General features: G+C 41.4%; 1 long non-coding RNA gene and 1 other non-coding gene across 2 annotated transcripts in view; both read right to left on the bottom strand.

Moving 5' to 3' along the window:
• The window catches only part of LOC116279070 (uncharacterized), a 95,589-nt gene that overhangs the window by 43,302 nt on the left and 28,882 nt on the right, over window positions 1–23,405 (bottom strand). The gene's annotated exons all lie outside the window — the stretch shown is intronic.
• On the bottom strand, window positions 73–145 carry TRNAA-AGC (transfer RNA alanine (anticodon AGC)). Its single transcript has one exon. It is a non-coding gene; the product is annotated as a tRNA-Ala (tRNA).

Here is a 23,405-nt window from a genome sequence, read left to right as displayed (position 1 = left end):
TCCAATAGATTTTCCTCTTGTATTTTTTTTAAATTCGGGAGGAGAGGTAATTAGTTGTTTTTTTTTTTTTAATGGAGGCACTGGGGATTGAACCCAGGACCTCGTGCATGCTAAGCACGTGCTCTACCACTGAGCTATACCCTCCCCCCTAGAATTTCCTCTTTTCAAAAGCATAGCATGTCACAAGGGAATAGTCAATGTTTCCAACCCTATTCCCTAAAGCTGGTGCCTTTTCAACTATCTTTAAAGTAATTATAAATAAGCTTAAGACAATTATTAAAAAAGACCTTAGAGGAAGCAGAGTGAAATCTATAATCAAACCATATGATCAGATCATAAGCAGTTTTTAATTTGCCAAACCTTTAGCCTTTCAAACTAATAACAGCCTCTTCGGCACCATCTCAACAATTCACTCATTCAACAGATATTTAATGAACACCTATTATGTGCTCGGCACTGTTCTGGACCTTAGGAATAAAACATGGAACAAAAGAGCCAGAAATCCATACCCTCGTGGAGCTTGATTCCAGGGGAAGATCATTTTTAACTTGCTGCTGACAGAGATATACGTGGGGTTTGCAACAACAATATTTTGAAATTCCTTTAAAGGATTTAATGCATTAAAACTCAAGTTGAGAGGTATTTGGTGTGTGTGAGAAATTAGGAAAACTCAACTGGGAAGACGGCCAGAGGAGTCTTTTTTGTTGATTGGGGCTGCTGGCTTCTCATATCTTGTTTTTTCCCAAGGTCAGTATCTAAGACCCGTAATCCACCTTATTCCTCACCATGGTCCTTTAACTAAACACGGGCAGACCACACCATTTGGAAATGTGTTCAGCTGCAAGTATCAGAGAGCTCAACTACAAAGTTTTAAACAATGCGAACATCTGCTGGAAGAAGGCTCACTGTTTGGCAGCTCAGCTGTATCATCCTGGCTCTTTTTTTATATTTCTGTTCTTCCATTCTTAGTGTGTTGACTTTCCTTTCACATACTCGTAGCATTGTGGTCCCAAGAAGGCTGCCCTAGCGCTAGACATCACTTCTGCATCCAAGATGGGGAAAAAGAGGGGAAGATGACATTAGTGAGCGTTCAACTCATCTCTTATTTAAGGAAGAAAAATCTTCCCAGAAGCCCCAAGTAGACGTCTTCTTCTCATTGGCCCAAACCAGGTCCCATGGCCACATATGACTCAAGGGAGTCTGGGAAAATCTGTACTTGGTTTTTCAGGTCCTGTAATTGGAGGCAGCAAGAGCAAAAAGGGCGGCCAGAAATGGCTTGTATAGGCAAACAACCATGTCTGCCAGAATAGCCAGAGAAACCACAAGACACCAGACTGAAGGTTGCTCAGGCCATTTTAGGCTGGGAAATTTTTACAAACAGAAAAAAAAAGGCACATTTCAGATTGAGCCCAAATATTTTGACTTAGACCAGAGCTAGGTCCATCTTAGGGAAAACCCTAGGCTGGAAAGCCCCTCTGCTCAAGGAAAAGCCCCTGTGTCCAGAGGTAGGGCTCCTGGCTCTGGGGCACAGCTGGAAACTCTGAACCAGGAAAGTGGATGATGGGTTATACTGAGGAGTCAGCAGAAATTGATATTATGCTAATAATGTGGCTTCGTCAGTAGTCAGGGATCAAAAGCTAGAGGAGGGGGCATCTCCCATTTCATGTTGATCACGTAAGCCCATCGATCTTGAACATGATTGTGTCAGGAATAAGGATGGGACTGAGGGAACCAAGTCCACTTTCCCATCAAGAATAGCCTTTTTCCTGACCAGCTGAACTGTACCCTTTACCCAAGTTATGTAAACACTTGCTACCACCATTATGAGTCCAAAGGTCTCATTTATGCTGACTCATGGGGCTCTGGGCGCCCACACACTGGGAAGTTGGGAAGTGACAATTCAGTCAAAACAGAAGTTTGGCGTGATACAGTAAAAAGGAAAAGAAAAAACCCAAACAAAGTTTCATGTGTGTCTCTGTACATGTGTTTGTGAGAAAACACACCCACATACAATGTTAAAAGGCCACACTGCCCTGATTACACCCTAAGTCCAGGCCTGTCCTTGCAGCTCTGACCACATTCAAATGTCTTAATTCAATAAGGGATTTTGGATAGCCACAATGTCTTTCTTTCATCCGGATGACCTAAACCAAGTTACTTTGGGAAGAGAGTAGAATTCATTATCATGCTGCCATGATTGGAGACATTTTCAGAAAAGTGAGCGTCACCCAGATTTATCCATCTCTTCATCTATTCAGCCATCCACCCATCCAGCCATCCACCTATCCACCTATCTATTTATCCACCCATCGCACCCCCATCCATTCATCCATCCACCTATCCATCCATCAACAAACACCCATTCATTTCCTTCACTATCCTCTTGTCTTCCCTGCCTCACAGAGATGCACTTTCACCGTTAGTCTTCACTCTTCACGGGGGATGCCTTTCTCCCTTCTCCATTTTGTGAAAACCCACCGATCCTTAAAATCCAGGTTCAGCTCTCTTTTGGAAGGTGCTTCCTGGTGCGCCACTGTAAGCCCACGGTGTCAGCTTCCATGTTAATTCTTATGGTACTTATGTTTTGCACCCCCTTTTATTATGTAATAAATCCCAGCCTTCAACATCTCTTCACTCCTGTATTGCATTGCTCTTGTCTCTTGTGATTGAAACATTCTCTATTATTTTTTATCTCCCCAAGTAAATTGTAAACTCTATGAGGAGAGAGACTGTGGGTTTCACTTCTTTGCCACCTCCCTCTACAGCTGGCCTTTTGCATAACATTATGCAAATTGTAGGCACTCAACAAACACACGTTGATTGGGTGCACAGTTTCGTCTGTGGAGTGGGGATAATATTGGTGTTATGGGAATTCTGTGAGGATTAACTGAGACAGTGTACGTTAAAGACTCTTCTTACACTGCAGAGTCCTAAAGACATTATTGATAATACTGCTTTACTTTAATAAAAACAGTAAGAGGCACTTATGTTTTTGCTCCTTTGCTAGAATAAGAATTCCAAACCTAAAAAAAAAAAGAAAGAAAGAAAGAAAAAGACACTAATGGACTTGTCTACAAAACAGAAGCAGACTCACAGACATAAAAAAACAAACTTACAGTTACCAAGGGGAAAGAGGGTAGGAAGGGGTAACTTGGGAGTTTAAGATCTGCAAATATTAACTACTATATATAAAATAGATTTTAAAAAAATGTCTTCCGTATAGCACAGGGAACTATATTCCATATCTTGTAATAACCAATGATGAAAAAGAGTATGAGAATGAGCATATGTATATATATGTGTGTGACTGAAACATTATGCTGGCCAGCAGAAATTGACACATTGTAACTGACTATACTTCTATTTAGAAAAAAAGAAATTCCATGAAGGCTGGGACAATGTTCCATCCACCATCTGGTACCATAATGATGCTGTAAATACTAATGAAATGTTTGTTGAGTATATCCTTGTTCATTCAGACTGCAGATAACCTAGCATATGGCTATTAACTCTTATTATTTTTATAATTGGATTAGAAAACATGTCAAGCGGTTTTCGGCTGCCCAAACAAAGCAGAGTCGTGCAGTAACTAGAGAAGTAGGAAACTGGCTCCTCCTCTCCTAGCCTCCTGTGAAGCTCAGGCATGGCTGGTAACCTAGACTCCGTCAATCAGAGGCACAGGTTTCTAGGCTTTGAATAAGGGGAAGGAGGGGAACTGAAGGTGAGAAAGAGGAATGAGGTGGGGTTAGGGGGTGGACGGTAAGACAGTGGCAACGTTACAGCTTCGGTGTTTGGTGTCCAGGCTAGACAGTCAGCAGTGCAAGCGCTGCTCTCTGGAATGCAGTGGTGCTGCCAGCAGGGTTTTTTGTTTTGTTTTGTGCTGAACCAGTTCTATGGCATGATTTTTGTTGTTCTCTGACTGCAAATCCCTGCTTTGTCTCTGCCTATTTGCTTCGCCTCGTTATATGATCTTTCTGAGAATTCTATGAACCACCCAATAGCCTCCAAATTACGTTTTTCCTGCTTCAGTAATTTTCTGTGCTTATAACGAAGAATCCTGACTACTTCAGTGTCTAGCCTGATGCCTGGCGTGAGTGAGAATTTTGTATTGGTTCTTTTCTCTTTTGGGCTCCTTATCCTCCACTTCTTTCCTTCCACTCAAGTTTCACTCTAACTACATGATGCTCTGATCATGTAAAGAAAGCATGGAGCCACTCCATTCTATAATCATCTGCTCCACTAGATCCCACGCAAGATCATTCCACAGGCTAATAAACTTGGGGTGGAGGGGTGAGCAGCAGGGAATTTCTAAAATTGCCCTCTATTTTTAAGATAAAAGGAGTTTTGACAGCAAACATCAACTTGTTCACTAAACCCCAAAACACGGTAGTAGGGGACGTGTGTGAATGCCTAGCAGCATCTGGAGACCAAGAAACAGAAGTGCTCATTTATACAGTAATGATCTTTTGGACTTCATAAGCTGGTGGACCTGATTAAGTACCCAGAAGAGGTAGAGCATACCAAAATATTTGGGTTCATGAAAGGTTTGTTTAACTCATGGGTAACAGAACCATACTGGATGGTAAAGAGGGCCCTGGGGAGTTCTAAGAAGTACATTCTTAATATTCTTGGATGAAAATTTCCAGTGGCTTCTGCAGAACGCCCACAGTATGACTCAGAGACAGAATGTTGGGCTCACTGGGTTACTGAGGGCCCACAGAACTCATTTAGTCCACAGCCCCACCCCAAACATAGCAGCCTAAACAGACAATTATCAGTCATTGGCTATTCAGCCTCTGCTTAAAGTCCTTCAATGATGAAGCACATGGTTAGCCCAGCAAAATGATGTATTGATACTGGTTATTTTGTCCCTAGGATTCATGCTCCCTTATTACAGAACGGCACTCTCTGGGTCACATTCTCCTTCCCGCTCTCTCTCTGAGATGATCTCTTGTCCACTGTGTGACACCTTAGGAGGACTGTCAGTGAAGGCGTCTTGCCTTCCCTGGGCCAAGCCAGGCTTATCCGACTCTTACTCCATGAATTCTAGATCTTGAGTGCAGTGACGCCAAACCTCTAAGGTGGAGTGGGGAGATAATTTACTTTAACAGTAGCCGCTCTGTTGAGTTCCTTCCATCTAGAATCCCTGACATTTTCCACTTCTTCAGTTCTTCCAAGCCTGCTCCCCAGACTTATCTCTGAGACATCCCAACCTCCATTATTTTTTTTTCCTGCACATGTGTTAAGGAGTTTGTTTCTATTGTTTGTAACCAAAGAATCCTGATTCAACCCATGGTGGCAATAGTAACATCCCTCGCTGTTGGAAAGCTCCTCCTTAGAGCAAACTCAACTCTTGCTCCATGTAACTTCTACCCTATTCCTGTTTTCCAGAGCAACTGTTTCCTGTTTTCTGGGAAATTTTTGAGCCAATATTTTCTATAGGATGGACATTCAAATATCTGAATACAATATACTTCCCCTTACTCATCTATTTTCTGATCGCTCAACAGTTTACTTGTAGAATAAAATTTCCAAATCTATCAGCATCCTGGTGCCACTCCCCTGAACCCTTAAAATATAACCCCCATCAGGGGAACAGGAAGGGTACAGTAGGGTCACAATTTCTCCTGTATTCCTCCTTAATTACACAAATGGTGACTTTTGTTTAGCAGCGGCATTACATTATTGGATTACATTAAAATATATACATTCAATCAAAACTAATTTTTGAAACTCATTGCTTCTTCATCATGCAAGCAACACATCTTTGAAAATGAGAAAATACAAATATACAAAAGATAAATTTTAAAACTTCTCACAACCCCCCACCCAGTGATAATCACTGTAAACATATTCTTATAAAATCTCCCAGACTATTTGATCTGCTTATTCTATTGTCTCTTCTGTTTGCTGCATAATATCACAAGTATGGTACATATTTAACTAGCACCCTCTGGACGGATTCCATGCAGTTTTGGTTTGCTTTGCTATTGTAAACAATGCTTCGATAAACACTCTTACATATCCACCTTTGTATGTTTCTCTGATGGTTTCCTTTATTTCCAGCTTTATTGGATATAATTGACATGTAACATTGTGTGAGTTTAAGATGTGCAACGTGTTGATTTGATACATGTTTATATTGCAAAATGACGGCCACCACAGGGTTAACTAACACCTTCATCCTGCCACATAATTATCATTTCTTTTTTGTGGGGGAGACATTTCAGATCTCCTTCTTAGCAACTTTCAAGTATGTAATACAGTATTATTAGCTATAATCACCACGCTGTACGTTAGATCCCCTGAGCTTGTTAATCTTATAACTGGAAGTTTGTACCCTTTAATCAATATCTCCCCATTCCCAACGCCCTCCAGCCCCTGGGAACCACCACTCTGATTCTCTGAGCTCAGGTTTTTTTAGATTCTACATGTGAGAGATCATACAGTCTGTCTTTCTCTGTCTGACTTACTGCACTTAGCATATCTGATGACTTCTGAATCATTCCCAGAAGCTGAATTGCTGGGTCAAAAGACATGTGTTTTCTTGTGAGGTTTTTAATTATCTATCACATTATTCTCTAGAACCAATTTATACTTCCATCGACGGATTATAAAAGGTCTTAGACTCCTGAAATTTTCATATGAGAGCCTGCCAAGCCAGATGTCTATAAGTAATCATTGATTCTAAGCTAAATCAAATACTGTATTTACACTTTTAAAATTTTATTTTGTTGACTCTAGTTTCTCTTTCCCACCTGTTGGAATGATTACATTAGAGACTCAGTCTTGACTCCTGAGCATCTGAGATCTGGAGTCTTGAGACTGAGTGAGTATGAGGTTGCTACTGAATCCTGACTTTATATCCTAAGAATCTGGCAGATGTCCCTGCTATGTTTTCATCTGAGTTACAGATAACATTGTTGGACAGAACATAGCCAAGAGCTGGCCCCAAGGCAGTCTGCTGGTGTGCCTCCAGCCTGAGAGATAATCATCTCCAAACCTACCTAAGAGCTCTGGTGGCCGCATATATCTCACCCAGTCCTTCTCAAGGAACCACCCACTAATCCAGCAACTAATGAGGTGATGGTTGGCATGGCAGGATGGGGTTCCAACCTGCGGTCGGAGTCTGTTCTCGTCCAACTAAGGGTGTGTCAGTGGTTAAATGTCATAAATATCATTCTTGCGTCCCTGTACCCACTACCAAGATGAAATAGGTGTTAGTAGCTTGCCATATTTGTCTCAGATATCTTTTTTTTTTTTTGAGGATATGAGGCATCTCAAACACAGCTAAAGTTCCACTCTCATCCCCCTCCCACCACTAAAAGGAGTAATTCCTTTGCATTTTGTACTTTTAGTATACTTACATGTATCCTTAGACAAAGTCCATTACTGAGTTTTTCCATTTGAAAATTTTGCGTGAGTAGCATTACATGTATGTACCTTCCTAGTACTCTTCAATATTGTGTTTTTTAAGTGTATCCATATTGATACATATAGATCTAATTCATTTTAACTACTTTATAATCTCCCATTTTTAAATAAAATTCTCTGCTGAAGGACAATTCGAATATTTCCACAAAAAGTGTTGCATTGAATGTCCTTAAGCACATTTCCTTGTGCACATATTCCAGAGTTCCTCTAAGACAGATGCATGGTGGAAGTGCTGGGTCCTAGGGTGTGAGCATCTTCAAGTTTATGTTACCCAGTTGCTCTGCAAGACAGTCTATCAGTTAGTGCCAATGCATATTCCTGCCAGGACTATATAAGACCCCTTTTCCCACATTCTCACCAACATTTGGTATTGTCAGACTTACTAACAGGTGCCAAGCTTTGGGGTACGAAATAGTTTCTCAATATTTTCATGTGTAATGAGTATCAGTCACAGTGGGCCTCTTTTCATAGTTCATTGGTTGTTTTGAGTCCCTTCCTCTATGAGCTGTGTGTCCATGGCTGTGCTCTCCAGCTTCCAAGATGGCGCCAATAATTCGTGCCTCCTGTAATTCACACCCTTGTGCCATCCATTCCCTCCCACACTGTGCCAGGGTTGGTTTGTGAGACTAATGGAATATGGCAGAAGAGGTGGTAGGTCAGTTCTGAGACTAGGTTACAAAAGACTCTGTAGCCTCCACCTTGGTTATTCTGTTTCTCTTGAATCACTCAATCTGCCAGAAGCCAACTGCCACACTGGCAGCAGCCCTATGAGACAGCTCATGCGGCAAGGAACCGAGGCCCCCTGTCAACAGCCAGTAAGAAACTGGGGCCTCCCAAAACAGCTACATGGATGGATTTGGAAGTGGATACAGATGACTGCAGCCTCAGCAACATCCTGAGTGCTCAAACTGCCCAGCTAAGATACGCCTGAATTCATGACCCTCTGCAAGGTAGTGTTTGTTGTTTTAAGCCACTAAGTTTGGGGGATATGTCTCCTCAGGCAAGGGAAACAAAAGCAAGAGAAAAAAATGGGACTACATTAAACTATAAAGCTTCTGCACAGTAAAAGAAGCCATCAACAAAATGAGACAACCACCTACCAAATGGGAGAAGATATTTGCAAATGATATATCCAATAAGGGGTTAATATCCAAAATACACAAAGAATTCATACAATTTAACAACAACAAAAAGACCCAATTTAAAAATTTTTAAGTGGCAGAGGTGATGAATAGACATTTTTTTCAAAGAAGACTTAATAGATGACCAACAGGCATATGAAAAGATGTTGAACACCATTAGTCATCAGGGCAATGCAAACCAAAACCACAACGAAAGACCACCTCACATCTAGGATGGCTATTATCAAACGGCAGGAAATAATGGGTGCTGGAGAGGCTGTGGAGAAAAGGGAACCCTCATGCACTGCTGGTGGGAATGTAAATTGGTGCAGCCACTATGGAAGACAGTATGGAGAGTCCTCAAAAAATTAAGACCAGAACTACTGTATGAACCATCTACCCCACTTCAGGGTATTTATCCAAAGAATACAAAATACTAATTTGAAAAGATATATGTGCACCAATGTTCATCTCAACATTGTTTACAATAGCCAAGATAAGGAAATAACATATATATATGGAACAACATATATAATGGAATACTACTTAACCATAAAAAAGATAAAATCCTGCCAGCTGTGACAACATAGATGGACCTTGAAGTGAACTAAGTCAGATGGAGAAAGATAAATATTATATGATTTCTCCTGTATGTGGAATCTAAAAAAGAAAACAAAAAACAAAATAAATCAACAAACCAACCCAAGCAAAAACAAAAACATAGACACAGAGAGAACAGAGTAGTAGTTACCAGAGGGTGAGGGGCTGGGTGAGGGCAAAATAGGTAAAGGGGTCAACTTCAGGGTGATGAATGGAAACTAAATTTTTGGTGGTGAGCACACTGTAAGGTATATGAAGGTAGAAATATAGTATCGTACAAATGAAACATACAACGTTGTTAGTCGGTGTTATCTCAATAAATAATTTTTTTTTTAAATTTGCTGTGCATTTTTCAGTTTGAAAATCTGTTCTTCTTTCTGACAAAGACCAAAGCAAAATGATTGTCAAGTAATAATGTTGACACAACAACCTTCTCCCTTCTTGCTCCTTTGATTGCTCCAACCATTGGGATAAGATATAGACACCAGTCATCCCTTTTGGTGGGTCAGCATCTGGACCATTTCTCTGTGTCTTGAGAATCCCACATCCCCATAAATTGTAGTACAAAGCAGAGCTGATCATTGCTGACACCCACTTCCATGGCCTCTCTTGCAGCAAGGATGTGGGCACGTGACCTAGGATCTGCCAAGAGGACATATTCCTCTTGGATTCTGAATGCAAAGAATCACCAGCAATCACAGAGAGTGCTTTTCACACCTTGGTCTCTTCAAGAATCATCTTGAAGTCTTGCTGAGCTGCACGTGCCCCCACCCCCACCCCCAGAGAGTCTGACTCAGTAGGGCTGGGGTGGAGCCCGAGAATTTGCATTTCTAACTCTCCCAGGACCACACCTGAGTTAGAGCCTGTGGTTCCCAGGGGCGAGTTCAGGTCCCAGGGCAGCAGAGTTGACACTGTCCCTAGGATCAGCAGGGGAAGCTGGGCCAATTCTGCAGTGAGATCTGGATCATTGTTTCTCACTAGATGGCAGCTGACATTGGTCCTCCAGCCCTCCTGGCAATTCTAGGAGCTATTCTGCTTCCTTTAAATAGATTGCCTTGCTGCTTAAATCAGCCAATTTCTGGTGCTTGCAACTAAAAACGCTATTTGATCTATCAAGCATCTATTTTGTTGTCTTTTAAAACTTCCTTTGGGCCCTAAACCACTCTCAGCTTTAGCCTTCCTGACGTTACTCTCCCACTGTCATATTGCATCCCTGGGATTTATGCCACTTAATTCATCTTTTGGTACATGTCTGCTAAAAATTATAATTTTTCTCGTTTCCAGAATAATGTATGGTTATTATAAACATACCTGGAAAATACCAAGAAGCTCAAAGAAGCAAATTCATAATTATCTTTAATCCCACCACCAGAGACAGCCATTATGAGTATACTGTTACATTACTTTCAGATTTTTTCTCTATGTACACATCTTATATATTTGAGATCATACCATACACACTGCAACAATATAAGTAAACCTTTCTCCAACAATATAAGTAAACCTTTCTCCTGTCAAAAAACATTGTGCAATATAATTTGCACAGCATTCCACCATATGATGTCCTGTAATTTATTCCACTAACCCTTGCTATCTGACATGTAGGTTGATTCAAATTGTTCACAATATAAATGACACTGCCAACTTCTGATTCAAAATAGCACATGGTGAGCAATTCCTATGACAGCCTCTCCAAATTCTCAAAATTTCATTCATCCAACAAATATTTCTTGAGCATGCACCATGTGTAACGCACCGTTCCAGTTGCTGAGGATAAAGAAATAAACAAAATAGACAAAAATCCCTACCTTCATTGTAGCTTTCATTCCAGTGGGATGAGCAGTAATAATACTAAGGTCAATACTATACCCACAAACATACAATAGACTAATAATATACCAACGATAAGATGATGATGGCAGCTACTACTTATTAAATGTTTGCCATCTGTTGAACATTATGTGAAGACTTTTCAGTGTAATTAATCCGCAGACACTGTTATCAACTCCAATTTTCAGGGAAGGCCACTGGCACTTTCACTTCCCCTGCCCTACCGTTAATGCAGGAAGATGTGCTGTTGAATCCGTTAAATCTGAACCCTCCCCACAACCTACAATGGGAGCAAGAGGAAGACGCCACCTCCTAGACCTGTGCAATCCCAAGTGAGAGCCTGTTTCGATCAAGGAAGTGTACTAATCTGCTTCACTTCAGCTGTAGGCTGGAAAGGAACCAGGACCACTGCCCCCATGAGACCACAGGTGATCTGCCTTCTACCCACTGACTAGCATCGGATCACATGTTGTTCAACAGCAAACTGAGAAGAGGGGAGAGCACACCTCAGTGGTAGAGTGCATGCCTCACATGCACGTGGTCCTGGCTTCAATCCCCAGTACCTCCATCATAAATAAACAAACCCAATTACCTTCGCCTCAAAAAAGAGCAAATTAAGAGAACAAAACTGGCATAGTATCCATGAAAAAATGCAGAAGGGGGAAAAAAAGGTAGATGCCTAATTAGAAGACCCACAGGAAGAGCAAGCCACTGACAACCACTCATTGCCAAAGGATGGTGCTGGGAAATCCTTTCACATCCACCAGAAGACACAGGCTTTCTGAAATATAGGATCGCAGGAGAAACAGACTCAGGTGAAGAAGGCAACAGACAGAGACAAATAAAAGTAGCATTAAAAGAGTGGTGAAGGAGGAATACAAGGAAATCAAACACAATAGCAGATTAAAATTCACATCACAACTCCCTTCATCAACAATAGAGCTGATGCCACCAAAAAAATTTTGAATCTTTACACTGTATAGCACAGGGAAATACATTCAACATCTTGTAGCAGCTCATGGTTAAAAAGAACATGAAAATGAATGTATGTATATTCATGTCTGACTGAAGAATTGTGCAGTACCCCAGAAATTGACACAACATTGTAAACTGACTATACCTCAATAAAAAAAATTTTGAATCAGACAATACCATATATTGGTGAAGACCTGAAGCAACTAGAATTCTTGCACACTCTTGGTAAGAAACAATTTGACAACCAGCAGCAGAACAGAAGATGCACATAACCTACAACCTGGTAATTCCACTCCCAGATACACTAGGTTAATGGTTCCGAATCTGCTTCCTAAAACCCAGATGCACAATTAAATCAGAATGTCTTGAGGGTGTGAGCCACACATCAAATGTTTTTCTTCACTCCCACATGATTCCAATGTGCAGTCAAGTTTGGGAATGACTGCTCGAGAGAAATCCTGGTGTGTGCGCACCAGATGACATCTACTGGAATGTTCACCGCAGCACTGTTTGGAATTGTGAGAATCCAGAAATTTCCCAATGTCCATGAGCTGAACTGACACAATGTGGTGCATTCACACGCTGACACACTACAGCACAGTATTCGTGGCAGTCATACCCATCAGCATGGAGGAATCTCACAAAAGTCATGTTGGGAAGAGAGGGGAAGCAGTTCACCGAAGAGCATACGCTACGTGACTGCATTTGCACAAGAAAAATGCATGAACTGGACAACGTATTGTATAAAGATACACACGTTTGTTGTAAGACTACAAAGAAATGCAAGGGAGTGATAACCACAAACCTCAGGGAGGAGGAAGGAGCACTGAAGACACTGATATTGTTTGATTTCTTAAACTGTTAGTGGTAGCTTATACCTTACATGTGTTGTGAATATTATTTGGTCTGCTTTATTTATTTAGTTAAATATTTTTAAAAGAATTTTAAAATTTAAAAAAAGGAGAATATTCACAGGTAGGGACCAACTTGAAAAAAGTTTTCAAAATTCAGAGAAAAGAGCAAAGAGACCAGAAAATGATGAAAGGAAAGTGTAGCTATGGAGGACACTGAATGGCCGTAAGTATACCTTTTTTTAATTATAATGCAAAGAAAGAAGACAACTTTTTTTAAACCCTACTGCTTAAAAATGAATTTATGTAAACTTAGATTAGGATAAGAACTTCCAGAGCCAGAAACCATGAAGAAAAAGATTTCTAAATCTGAGATATAAACAAATGTAAAACAACATTAAGATTATTGGGTAAATGTGTTGGATTAAGCTGGTTGTATCCAACCCTTTGCTCATGGCCTTAAATGTTTCCTCAACTAAATTTTTGGAAGTAGATAATGAAAAAAAATACAGGGGGTAGGGTTATAGCTCAAGTGGTAGAACGCATGCTTAGCAAACACAGGGTCCTGGGTTCAATTCCCAGTACCTCCTCCAAAAATAAGTAAGTAAACCTAATTACCCCCCAAAATTAAAATAAATAAAAATTTAAAATATGAGAATACATGCATGTATATGTATGACTGAAACACTGTGCTGTACATCAGAATTTGACACAACATTGTAAACTGACTATACTTCAACTAAAAAAATTCTTGGAAGTAGAATTACTGACACATAGTAAATGTTCAAAAAATAGTTGTTAAAGGCATGAATGAACAGAGAAGACTCGGTAAAAGTACCATTCATTCAGGAGAAAATTCTGGAAAACCATAATGTCAGAGTTTACTTTTGAATAGGGGACTAAAAAACGACTTTTATCTGCCTTTTCATCACTTGTCTAGGTTTTTTTTCTTCTCTACAATTAACACATGTTGTATAATAAAAACAAAGTATAATTTTATTAGTAGGTGTATTCAGGGTAATCGCAGCAAAGATTCTTCCTTCCCTGGAAAAGCTCACGCGTGGTGAAAAGAACTTGCCTAATTCTAAAAGACAGTTAAAAGAGCCTGATTCCCAGCCAAATCCCCACTCAATGAACCTCATCATGGTAGCCAGCCTCCCTCCACCCTCAGCATCCCTGCCTCCTGGAATTCTCACACTTATTCAGCTCCCCTCCCACACTGTATGAGGGTTGGTCTACAAGACCAACAGAATATGACAGAAGAGATGGTATATCACTTCTGAGATTAGGCTATAAAAGACACTTCCATCTTGGTCACTCTCTCTCTCTTTCGGATTAGTTGCTCTGAGGGAAGGCGGAAGCCAGCTGCGGTGTCGTGAGCAGCTCTGTGGAGAGGCCCGTGTGGCAAGGAGCTGAAGTCTCCTGCCAACAGGCATGTGGGTGCCTACAGGCATGTGGCTGCACCATCTTGGAAGTGGCTCCCCTAGCCCCAGTTAAGCCTTCAGGTGATGCACCTCCAGCAGAGATCCCGGCTGAAACCACACAAGAGATCTTGAGCCAGAACCACCCAGGTCAGCCACACCTGGATTCCAGATCCTCAGAAACTATGTAAGATAATAATGGTTGTTTTATGCTGCTAAATTTGGGAGTAAACTGATCTGCAGCAATAGGTAACTAATATACCCTTTTAAACTGAGTTACTAGATTTTAGCACCAAAGAGAAGTAAGGTGGGGGGGGGGCAGGCAGACATACAGGATGAGGACCTTGGACAGAGACATACTGCTGGGACCACGGTCTACACCAAGCATCACAGCCAAATCCTACCTGGGACCCCACATAGTGCACAGCTGCCAATGGACACTGAGGACCTGGTCACGCAGAGAAACACAACCTGGCAGAGAAAGGAGAGGTCTGCGTTCTCCACTTTCCACAAGGAGACCCTTGGAGCCGGCAAGAGGGGCTGCAAGGAGGAAGGAGAAGCGGCGCTAATAAACAGAGCCAAAGCCATCTCCTGCTTCCCAAGCCCAGGGAAGGGGCTCTCAACTGAAAATGTGGTAGCAAGTAACAACTGAATGGGGTGGAACGATTCCTCAAAATGAAACTATTTTAAACTGGAAGTGGCTGGGCAGAGCTGATATTTACAAGACAGGGCTAACTTCAATTTTTCCACTGTTAAGCGTGAATAGGGTTTTTTTTAGAAAAAAAGGAAGCTAGCTATAAAAATAAAGTGAACCTCGCTGGTGCAAGGCTAAGTGGGGACGGTTCAATCAGAGCAGTTAAAGAAATGAACAATGAGACCTGAGGTGTGTGCTTTACTTCCTCTTGAATGTTAAGCTGGTCAAGTCCCTCAAGCAGACACACGGCACACTTTCCAGGCCTACCACAACCATCAATGCAGACACTTTTAATTATTCAGTATCTCCTGCCCTTGTAAATACTATTCCTTCTTAGATTCCAGACCAGCTGCCCAAAGGAACTTTCTATGATCATGGAAATGTCCTCTATCCACACTGTCCAATAAGATAGCCACTAACCACACACAGCAACTGAGCACTTGAAGGGTGGCCAGTGCAACCGAGGGATGGACTTTCACATTTTATTTAACGCTAATTACCATAAATGTAAACAGCCATGTGTGGTTAGTGCTACTGCGTTGACAGTGCAGTTCAAGATGATGTGATACATAATTCTTGCTACTGAACTTTTGGAAATCTAGTTTCCTAAATTTGGGGGAGGGCAGCTTTGCTTGCATATTTGCTGTCACAAACTCCAAAATGACAGGGTCGCTTTGGTTCAAGGTTTCTGATACTTTCACACTCCCACCAATTCTTCCCGATGAATCCTGGGAACCCAACTGCAAACAGCATCTACAATAATGCTTACATCAGGAAATTCTGAGCATTGACTGGGTATCTGATAATACTCAAGAATTACTAAAATTTCATGAAATGTTTACAGATAACAGGATTTGACATCTGCAATTTGCTTTAGGTAATGGAGCGCAGAGTCAGGTAGAGGAAACAAGACTGGTTGCTCATTGTGGAAGCTGTGTGATTGGGTTCACGGGCATCCCTTACGTTAGTCTACTTCACAATTTTTTTTAATTTTAAAATATGTCAGAGTTTTTAACAAAGTGGGAACGTGCTCATATTATCATATCAAGTGGAAGGGAAAAAGCAAGTTACAAAATGACAGACAGATAAAAAACTGGGGAATTTCTATAAACGGAAGGAAATATGTAGCAGAGGATAGTGGGTAGGACCCAGATGGCAGAGTTCAAATTCTATCACACTGACTTGGCTTAGGGAATGTTCTTAGTTTTGCTAAAGCTCAGTTTCCTCATCAACCAAATGAGGCTCACACTAGAATGAACCTCTTAAAATTGCTGTGGAGACTAAATGAACTGATTTAGCAAATACTTAGCCAGCATCTGTCTTGCAAGTCCCATCACTTACACCTGGAAATAGATTTATAAGTGGTTGCCGTTATATTATATTATCCAATTTTCCATAAAAGGGATGTCTTCCTTTTATATTCCAGGGAGAAAATTATTTTTTTTATAAAATGAAAGAACAATTTCTTCCATTACTGCTTCTATATTCTGAGAAACTGTTAAGCAAAGTCAGTTAATAATTTATCAGATGTTCTAAACTTCAGCAAAAGGAGAATTCCAGTTAATGCCTGGATAAGTGGAATTCCCCCACAAAAACCATTTTGTTGCCTTTGTGACATGTATTGGGAAAACATCATCTGGAAGCTTTCTCTGGCCTAGGGGTGGAGTAGGCACTTGCTTCTAGGGTTCTCCTCATTCCTGACCCAAAAGCTCTCCACAACGATGGACAGACCTTGACAGAAGATGCTACATACTTTTCCCTTCCTATTTGTACTTGGTAGTGGGGAAGGGTACAGCTCAAGTGGTAGAGTGCATGCCTAGCATGCATGAGGTCCTGGATTCAATTCCCAGTACCTCCATTAAAAATAAATAAACCTAATTACCTACCCCCCTTAAAAAAAAGATTTGCATTTTTTAAAACAGTCTATATCCTTCTGTTGTCACTTTCTAGTTACGAATCCCCTGCAAGTGACAGTCATGTTTATGAAATTGTGTTTTTCTTCTCTCGGTAACATGAAAATCTTGCCTATCCATTCCCTGTAAACTTTGCCTTGGGAAACAGACATGCAAGGCCATAAATAAAGTTCTGGGCCAAGTGTATTTCTGCTCAAGAATAATAGCACTGTCTCAATTACCCTGTTTCCGTCTGTATCACAAAGGCCGTTTTCCATTTTCTTCTGTCAGTGGTAGCACGTCAATAGAAATGACACTAACCCAGAGAGAGGGTGAGAAAAATATTGGCTCACATAACTGAAAAGTCCAAAGGTAAGCCTCAGACATGGTGAAATCCATGTGCTGTCACATTTTCAGTCATTTCTCTCTTTCCATCGTTAGGCTCAGCTCTCTGCTATGTGGACATCATTCCCAGTCTCATTAAGGCAATGGCATTCAGTAGCTTCAAGCTTATCTCTACCATCTCAACCACTCTAATCGAGAAAGAAGGCTTACCTCATCCCCAGTCATCTGAGCAAAGTTCTAGAGAGCAAAGTCCTGGAGAGCTCTCATTGTTCCAGATACGGCCACATGGCCACCTCTGAAACAGTTTTTGAGACTTTGATGGACTCTTTCTGGAGCCAAAGGATAGGATCACCCGTCTTTAGCCACACAGACTGAGAAGATGATGGATGGTTTCCCTTCAAAGATAAAGAGGCTGTTAAAAGAAGAAGGCAAACGGATGCTGAGCAGACAAAAACAACAGCTGTCCACTCTGCATCGCACAGCAATCTTTTTAAATGCCCTTTGACGCCACTGGGAAATCTCCTGCCAAACATTCTCCCCTGTCTTTGCGGCGTTCTCCATTCTTTGCCAGTAGTCTCCTATTCCAAGATCTTGGGCTCTTGCCCAAGAAATGAAACCCTCATCAACACCATCAACATCACCAGCTGTTCACTCCCAGTATCCTTTCCTTTCTCTTCCAGACTCACAGGCATCAGCTGGATGAAAGGATGGAATACCACCTGTACCCCCAAGTCCTTCCAAGTCCTCTCAGAACTTAAAGACTTCCAGAGACGTACTTCAGATTTCTTTTGGCTGCACCATTTATCTGCACATGCATCAGGAGGAGGCAATGGCTGGAGATCCTGAGCAAACATGCCATCACATCTTGTATCTGTGCTCCAGATCAAAGCCTGTATCTTGTTTCTCCAGGCATCCCACATCTGGTCTCAGAAGGGAGTCACCTCATTCTGGGAATGCACAGGTTTGTTTTTGTTTTATATTCCCACCCAGCTGTGACTGCTTCTTTAATATGTACACATGGTACCCGGCACAGTGCTGAGGGCACAGTAGATGTTCAATGATGCATGTCCTATTTACCCATCCAAGGGTCCTTAGAAAAAATTAAACTAAACAAACAACTAAACTGAAGATGGGATTAGGAAGGGAATGCCGGGAACTTTATCTGTGATGTATTTTTCAAGCTAGACGATGGGTATGTGAGTGCTCACTGGATTACTGGCCAGTCTTCTGAAATACTTCATAGATTTAGAAAATATGCAGGTTCCAGCTCAAATTGACAGACAAGAAGCTAATCTAATCATGTCACTCCCCAGCTGGGCTCCCAACAGCCCACAGGATGACATCCAGCGTCTTTGCCTGGAACACAAGGTCCAAGATGTGGCCCAGTCTTCCTTCTTCTCACCTGTGATGGACTGAATGTTTGTCCTCACCCCCTCCTATTCGTATGTTGAAGCTCTAACTCCCAATAAGACAGCATTTGGAGGTAGGGGGAACTTTGGCAAGTGATTAGGGTTAGATGAGGTCACGAGGGTAGAGACCCTATGATGAAATTAGTGTCCCTGCGAGAAGAGGAGGAGTGCTCAGAGCTGCCTATTTTCATCACGTGAAGACACAACAAAAAGGTGGCCATCTGCAAGCTAGGAAGAGAGCTCTCACCAGGAACTGAATTTACAGGCCCCTTGATCTTAGAATTCCCAGCCTCCAGAACTGTGAGAAATAAGCATCTGCTGTTCGAGCCACACACTCTAAGGTACTTTATTACAGCAGCCCAATCTGACCAAGACACCACCCTCCCGTTCACAGCCGTCACTCCAGGCGTCTTGAACTGCCACGTCCTCTCGACTAGGTGCTCTGGAGCCTGTCTCCTCTCCTTTTTGCCACATGGCTAACTCCTAGGTCCTCCTCATGTTCGGTAGAGTAGGCTAACAAAGATCCCAGAATGCAGCAGCTTAGAGAATGTAAGTTTCTTTTCTCTGAGATGAGCAGTCCAGGTGAGTGGGAAGCTCTGTTCCTTGTGGTCCTTCAGAAACCCAGCTTCCTGTCAGTCACTGCTCTGCCAGTCAAGGCCCTCATGGTCATCTAGCTGCATGATGGAAGCGAGGCACCCCCAACTATATGCAGATTCCATCTGCAGCAACAGGGAAGAGAGGATGGAGACAGGTGCTGGGATCCTCTGAAGTCCAGATCTAGAAGCGGTCCACATCATTTCTACTCATTTCATTGGTGATAACTTAGTCACATGATCACAACTAACTGCTGGGATGCTGGGAAATGCAGTCCTTAGTTAAGCAGCCATGACTAGTTACAGTCGTCTAAAAAGGGAAGACCAAATTTTAACAAACAATTGAAGTTCAGAAGACCTTGATTCCTCTGGATAGCCTTTTCTACCCCCTGACCACTCTGTCTAGGTTAGACATCCCTCTTGCAAACACCTAGTACGCTACACAGCAGCTACGTCAGTAGTTCCTTATCTCTCAGCTTCCCCATCCCCCAGCCCCCAACTCGACCGTGAGCATGTTCAAGTGTGGCGCTGTTCCTTCAATGCCTGGCACTGGCTAAATACTGAGTAGATTTTCAGTAAAAGTGTGGAGGATTGGCTACTTCATTTGCAAGGCCCAGCACAAAATGAAAATGTGGAATCCCTTGTTCCAAAAGGATTCAGAACTTGAAGAAAAAAGCAGCAGGCCAAACATGGGGCCCTCCTGAATGCAGGTCCCTGTAGCCAGCCCTGAAAGTACGAATAACTAAATGAATTGAATTGAATAGCCTGAATCATCCCCATACGAAAAGTCCCATATGTGCTGTGCACTTGTAAGCAATGAGGAGATGGATCAAACCACTGTTGTATTTGGGAAGTAAATCTTTCTGTCCTACCATCTAGACTGAATAGAGGTCATCTCGATGGGGAGGGCATATTCCTTGTTATTTAGAAGGTAGGAACACACCAGCTGGCAGGTGGCCAGCCCCCTCACAATCCAGATGCACAGCCTCTCCCCTTCTGCTTGTCTCCTTTCAGCAAGTCATCGCAGCAGCCATAGTCATCATGGTGATATTCCAAGACTCCTGTGGTTGGGGAGACCTTAGAAGTCATTGCCAAGCAGTTCTCCAGCATCTGCTCAAACACCTCCAGCGACAAGGAACTTCCTACCTCCCCAGGCAGCTCCTTCTGTTTTTGACAGCTCTGCGGATGGAGCTCTTCCTAAAGTGGAGCCAAAACCTCCCTCCTCGTGACTTTCACTCACTGGCTCAGAGCCACCCAGAGGAAGTGTAATACCGCTCCCATGCCCTTCAGGTGTTTAAAGGGCCCTGATGATCACCTGAAAGCAGAAGTCACCCACTAGGAGCATGGATAAGGAATATGGGCCACAGATGGATTGCGTCTGGCCCAGGCAAGGTGAAATGTGGTTTTTTTGGTTGATTGCCAACACTGAAAAATCAGGAGAGTTCATAGGAAATGTAAAATTCAAGTCTCTAAAATTTGAAAGCTCTGGCAGTACTGAGCTCATGATCCCTCAATCCTACTTGCCACTAAAGATACTGAAAAATAGATATTAGTCTTATAACAACTCACAGTTACAAAGAATATGAAAACGAATATATGTATGTTTCTACATGACTGAAGTATTGTGCTGTACACCAGAAATTGACACAACATTGTAAACTGACTATACTTCAAAAAAATATGTATTAAAAAAACACAAAACAAAGTATATGACCCAGTGAACAAACCCATGAACATTTTAACATGTAGTTAGCAGTTGGATAATCTATAAAACAGAAAAAAAAGAAAAGAAAAGATATTGGTTGGATAACTGCTACTCCACCACAGCCTGTTACATTGGCTACTTGATATCCATGAATAGACAACTTATTTTCAGAATCCTTGTTTTGGAGCAGAGGGTATAACTCAGTGGTAGAGCACATGATTAGCATGCATGAGGTCATGGGTTCGATCCTCAGTTCCTCTGTTAAATGTAAAAAAATAAATAAACCTAATTACCCGCCTCCCTGCAAAACCCAGAATCCTTAAACTGATGAGTATGTTACTATGCCCAGCCTCCCTACCATAGGAGAAGCCATTAGCTGTAAACCCAAGTTTTTTAATTGGTTTCAGGTAAAGTTATTTAAAGAGGGATAACTCCCGTTTTCCTTTGTTTCTTCCTGCTCAGAATGCAGAAGAGTTGGCTGGTGTTCCAGCAACCACCTTGTGACCATGAGGTAACCTTGAGGATGGAAGCCACACACAGGAATGTTGAAACAAACAGACAGCAGGATCCGGGTTCAATAATGATTCTGGAACTGCCATATCAGCTGTACCTACCTCCGAACTTCTTTGACCTAAAATGAGTAAGTTAAAAAAGCAAACATATACTGCTAAAGCCACTCTTATTTTTAAGTAGTTGTTATTAGCAACTAAAGGCAGTTCCTACCTGGTATATGATTTGTCATTGCTATTTTTGTAGTTAGGTCTTTATTGTGAAAAACTCAATATATACTAATGTAGACAGACTAATATCCACATGCAAAAGAATAAATTGGGACCCCCTACCTCACACAATATCAAAATCGATCATACACCTAAACTTAAGGCTAAAACTCTGAAACTCTTAGGAGAAAACATAAAAATAAATCAAAGCTTCATGCAGCTGGTTCAGGCAATGATGTCTTAGATATTACACAAAAAGCATAAGTAATAGAAGAAACTGGACTTCATCAAAGTTTAAAACTTTTATGCTTCAAATAGCACCCTCAAGAAAGTGAAAAGACAACCTACAGAATGCTGGGAAATATTTGCAAATCCTTTTCTTGATAAGGTACTTGCACCTAGAATATATAAAGTATTATAACAACTTGATTAAAAATATTTTTAAAAACACAATTTAAAAATGTACAAAGGATTTGAATAGACATTTCCCCAAAGAAGATAAACAAGTGGCCAATAAGCACATGAAAAGATGCTCAACATCATTAGCCATCAGAGAAATGCAAATCAAAACCACAATGAGATACCACTTCACACCCACTAGGATGGCTAGAATCAGAAATAACAAGTGTTGGCAAGGATGTGGAGAAATTGGAACCCTTATGCATTGCTGGTGGGAATGTAAAATGGTGCAGCTGCTGTGGAAAACAGTTTGGCAGTTCCTCAGAAAGTTAAACATAGAATTACCATATGATCAGGCAATTTCACTCCTAGATATATGTTCAAAAGAATTGAAAGCAGGGACTTAGATATTTTTATACCAATATTCATAGCAGCATTATTCACAACAGCCAAATGGTGAAAATAACTCAATTGCCTATCAACAGATGAATGGATAAACAAAAGGTGATATATACGTAAAATGGAATATTAGTCAACAAGAAAAAAGAATGAAACACTGATACATGCTACAAACGGATGAATCTAGAAAACATCAGGTAAAAGAAGCCAATCACAAAAGACCACGTACTGTATGATTCCGTTTATATGAAATGTCCAGAACATGCAAATCTATGGAGACAGAAAGTGGAGATTACTGGTTGCCAGAGGCTGGGAAGAGGAGGAAAGGGGAGTGACTGTTAATGGTACAGGATTTCTTTGAAGGTTGATAAAAAATGTTCTAAAAGTAGATGTAGTGATAATTACTCAACTCAGTAAATACACTAAAAATCACTGGATTGTACACTTTAAATGGGTGAAACTTATGCTATGTAAATTACATCTCAAGAAATCTGTTTTTTAAAATAGACTAGTAAAAAGAACGCTCCTTTACCTACTCCAGGTTTAAGTTATTGAGGCCAATTTCTTTTCATCTCTACCCCAACATACTCTTCCCCCTCCCATGTCATTTTGAAGCAGGTCCCCAAACACCTTCTAATACAGAATTTAAAACCAGAAAAGCCCTACAGTATGGCTAGCTAGCCGCATTGTCATTGTTCCTGGCTGTGTGACATCTGAGCTTAGTTTTCCAGCCTTCTTAGGCCTGTTGCAAATGGCCTAATACCCTATAGTAAACCCCTTTCTGCTTAAACTTTCCTGCAACTAAGCACCTCAATCATTGTCTCCAATTGACATTGTATCTAATTGACAACTGACATTGACCTTGAGTGCACACTGTGGTATCTAAAAAACAGTGTTGGAGAATCTTCCATCCTTAATCAAAACGTCCTGGAAGTCCAGAGCCTGCTGGAGACCATGTGTAAAAGTAAGTCTGTTTGTAGATGAGGATGGACTGGAGGAAGGGGGCATTCCCAGGGGT

Source organism: Vicugna pacos, chromosome 16, assembly GCF_048564905.1.
Source record: "Vicugna pacos chromosome 16, VicPac4, whole genome shotgun sequence".
Classification (NCBI taxonomy): Eukaryota; Metazoa; Chordata; class Mammalia; order Artiodactyla; family Camelidae; genus Vicugna; species Vicugna pacos.
Note: the sequence above shows the minus strand (reverse complement) of the source record. Positions and strands in the feature narration are given on the sequence as shown.